The following is a 4,255-nucleotide window of genomic DNA, read 5'->3' as shown; positions in this document are numbered from 1 at the left end:
TGAGGTGTACAACCTATAAAGTAGCCTTAAATTATATGAAACTTCAAATACATTTTTATAAATTTTGTAAATCTTATTTGAAGTACATATAATTTAAATTTGATGTATGTGTTGACGATGTAGCACTCGTTTTGTTCCAAATTATAAGACATTTTGATTTTTATCAATATATTATTTTTAGTATGCTTCTAGACATAGTGTATATCTAAGTGTATAGAAAAGTTGTGAATCTAGAAAAGCTAAAATATCTTATAATTTGAAATTGAGAGAATAATAGATTATGTTTAATTTTTTAATGTCTACTTAAAAAGTTGACTTTTTTAGAATTCTACGTACCGATTTGTTCCATGTAATGTTAAATACAAATTTGCTGTTTCTAGTCAACTGTCTCATCTTTAGTCGGATTCAAGGTGATTAATAATCAACACACTTTTTGCATGAAAATAATATAAACTTAATTTCATATGCTTGTCTCCTTAAGTGATTTAACAATTGTTTTTTTGGAGCACTATGCATTTTACATGTGTGGTAGAAATAAATGGAAATCTTCTCAACCATCGTCCTGTTCGTTTGGTTTATAAACCGTACTTTTTCAACGAATGAACAATATTTTTCTCTCACAGTAAATCAGCCAATAGTACTTTCAGCCATGACTTATCAGCCAAGCGAACAGGGCACATGACATGAAAATCTTGTCAGAAAATTTTGAAATTTGGTTGGGCATATATATAATTTAAATTTTGAAATTCGGCTGGTGTTTCTGTGCGCCCCTAAAAAATTTGAGAAAATTTTGTATTTGGCCCTAAAAATAATGCTCCTTTCTTATTTGACATTGAAACTGAAAATCTTTCATATATGTCCTGAACTCGAGTTTTTCTTTCCTATTTGACACTTCCGTCAGTTTGAGTTGTTAACGGTGTCAAGTCATATGTGAAAAGTCCATTTTACCCCTAGAGTTTTTTACTAGTCCTGACATTCCATGGTTAATACTGCTATCTTTTATGAAACATTGTAGTTTAAGATAAAAACATTCATAAAAGATAGCAGTATTAACCATGGAATGCCAGGATTAGTAAAAAACTCTAGGGGTAAAACGGACTTTTCACATAGGACTTGACACCGTTAACAACCCAAACTGACGGAAGTGTCAAATAGGAAAGAAAAACTCGAGTTCAGGACATATAGAAAAGATTTTCAGTTTCGATGTCAAATAAGAAAGGAGCATTATTTTTAGGGTCAAATACAAAATTTTCTCAAAAAATTTTTGCGGCCAAACTCCCGCGCTGTGTGTAATTGAAACACACCTTAATCTCGCGCAGTCCCCACCGAGCACCGTGCCCTCTGAGTCACGACTCCAGATCTCGCACCGCTCGCCTTGGACCTCCTCGACGCGAGGCACCACCCCGCGCTGGATTCGAGCTCCTCCCCTGACGCCGCCGCCGACATGGGGCTCCCGCTCGCCGGAGTCGCCTACCAGCCCTACGTCTCTGAGCTCCTCTCCTCCATCGAGCGCCTCCACAGGTACGTACGCCTACACTTGCTGCGTGACACTTGCTGTGCGACCCTTGATTGGAGGCGATGGTGATTCCGGGTTCGTTGGTTTGGTGAGAGATTGTAGGAGCCGGATCTTCTGAGTGTCGATGCGGAGCCGATCCTCCAGCGCCGCCGCCGCCTCCCCCACGGTACTCGATCCTTCACCGCCGTAGCCCCTACCCATGGGACTCTCAACTTGTCCTCAAGCGAACGCATCGAGCATCGTGGCGGGGCCTCACGCCGATGCGATGTCGATTGCCGGCTCCTGCCCGTCCACCACAAGATCCGGCGGCGTGGCACCGTCCCTCTACAGATCCGCTCGCGGCCATCAAAGTTAGCGGTTTTCACCCACGGCTCGTGCCCCGACAGATTAGTGTCCGTGCACTGCTCCGATCCTAGATCGCTGTGGCCAGGGCGAGATCCTCCATGAGCACATCAACCCCGTGCCTCCCCAGCCCCGGTCATCGTTGCCACATCCAAAGACACTCCATCCTGACGTGTGCTATGATAATTTTTAATTTACTTTAGTTACAAGCTCCCGATCTTGATAAGTCAGAATATGGCTCTGGCCTCACCTGATGTGTGCTGCCTGCAGGATGTGTTGCTGCCGGCCATTACTATACTCAGGTTATTAGCCAAGTACTGCCCTCTGTCTCATATATTCTCTAACAGACTTTATTACTACTGATCCTAGAAATCTACTATTAGTTGTTTAGTTATCATTTGAATAACAAAAAATTATTCTGGATGAGGCCACGAATAGACCTAGCTAAAGTGCTTTGTATTATTCTCTCTCATCAATCTGCATTAACCGTTTTTACTAGAGGAATCCCACCTATTTGCCATTGGCATGTTGCCCCTGGAATTGAGATCGGATTCATGACTATGTTCTCAGTAAAATAAATGGCAATTGGGATTACGTGATGCTGCTGCAGTAGTCTGTCTAAATTAAACTAGTAGGTCTCTTAGGTCTATAGTTTCAGTATCTGATTTAATGAATCGATGCCATCATAATAGTATATTACTCGTTTCATTTTCTTTTTAGTAAAATTTACAATGGAAAAAGACGGACGAGTGATAATCAATATAGAAGCTTATATTTTGTAATCCCAGGAAATCAAACTTAAATAGTGAAGCTGAGATCCTTGGTCAATAATCACTGAACCACAAACTCGTATAGAGTTGTTCTTTTTCTTTGAGGTGGTGCTTGGTCAGAGACAACAGTGACAGTAAAGCAACAATCCTGCTTCTCAAGGATTTCTAGGAGTAAACTCTTTCCCATTCGAGTAATGGATGGCAGTTTATTTTAATTTTAGTCAACGTAGAACAGATCTATAATTTAGTATTATGCTAATTTCTTTCTGTTTAAGTGCTTCTGTTTTGCTATGTTTTGTCTTTTTGTCTAGGTGACGTGAACCGTGTATTGAGGTTAAAATTCTTAACCTGGTCATACTAGAAAGAGGATCCAAATACTGCCCTCATCTATTCCAGTTTTGTTCAAAGGTAAGTTGAATTTATTTGCAACTACCGCTAGCTGAAATGCTCCAAGTATTGTATTCCCTTTATTTAGTATAGTCTGCAATTGCAATCCCCCTCGATCATGTTCCTCTTGGAGCTCTATAGCCTAAAGATTATGTGATATGTGCAGGCATCATAGCTCTTTCCCATGTCCTCTGTCCTGGTGCATCTAATGCAGGCATCATAGCTCTTTCCCATGTCCTCTATCTTGGTGCATCTAATTATGAGAAGTTTTTTTTCCCCTTTAGATTACGTGATCCCTTTAGATGCAGCAATCAAAAGAAAAAATAGCAGCTATGAATACCAATGTGATTTGTCTTTCAAATGGTCGATAATATGCTATGTATGACCATTCAGTAAAGTTCATCAAACTAGTGAGGGTCTTATCATCACAAATGATATATGATATTCTTGTATGGTGTTCCTTACTTTACCTTGTATTTGCTATGTCACTACGATAATTAAATATGCACATGATTAGTTATTCAATGTACTGAATCACCAAGGTTTCTATATTAAATTAATAAATTATATGCATGTTCATGAATTGCAGGAAAGCATGGAGAACTAGAATATTTAGAGAAAGCTTTATGCCTATAAGCTGGTGATGGACAACTAGAAGAATTAGAGAAAGATTTATTGGTGAATGTTGGTGTTGACGGTGCAAGAAGAGATCAATAAGCGAATTCATTTAGTTCTGTTTTATGCCAAATGTAGTTGCAAACTTGTAGTTAGAGATGAAGTTTTTATTCTAGTGTGGTCATGTTTATTTTAGCATTATTTTGGTCATTGTGTCATTACTTTGGTTGAGACATATGTTTGAAGTTAATGAAGGTTTGAGTTCTTATATGTGATGGTGAAATCTATAATTATGGTACAATTATTTTGGAATAACAATTAAATATCTAGCTATAAAAAAGGCGCTAGCCAAAATGCCCTCGTTGCAATAAACTACAATGCAACCACCATTTGTTGTTGCAATATCCATTATTGCCACGAACTTTATGTGTTGCTACATGATATGTCTACCACCAACAATGAGTCATTGTATTTTCTATCTATTATCACCAACAATGCTTTATTGCATTTTCTATCTTTTACCACCAACATTGATTTGTTGCATTTTCCATCTATTGCTCTTAACAATGATTCATTGCATTTCTCATCTACCACCAGCAAATGAACGTGCAATTGTGACTTTAGC

At 38.6% G+C, this 4,255-nt stretch overlaps 1 long non-coding RNA gene across 4 annotated transcripts; it reads left to right on the top strand.

Moving 5' to 3' along the window:
- Positions 1-1,339: 1,339 nt before the first annotated feature.
- Positions 1,340-3,898, top strand: LOC136497063 (uncharacterized). 4 transcript variants are annotated; one of them, XR_010769189.1, is made up of 5 exons: positions 1,340-1,521; positions 1,619-2,030; positions 2,129-2,160; positions 2,940-3,036; positions 3,605-3,898. It is a non-coding gene; the product is annotated as an uncharacterized lncRNA (long non-coding RNA). The 4 variants fall into 4 exon arrangements; XR_010769188.1 differs by having other exon boundaries at positions 2,129-2,172; XR_010769186.1 differs by having other exon boundaries at positions 1,619-2,160.
- Positions 3,899-4,255: the final 357 nt, after the last annotated feature.

The sequence above is a fragment of the Miscanthus floridulus genome, chromosome 12 (assembly GCF_019320115.1).
Source record: "Miscanthus floridulus cultivar M001 chromosome 12, ASM1932011v1, whole genome shotgun sequence".
Classification (NCBI taxonomy): Eukaryota; Viridiplantae; Streptophyta; class Magnoliopsida; order Poales; family Poaceae; genus Miscanthus; species Miscanthus floridulus.
The sequence above is the reverse complement of the archived record's forward strand: the minus strand, read 5'-3'. Positions and strand labels throughout refer to the sequence as shown.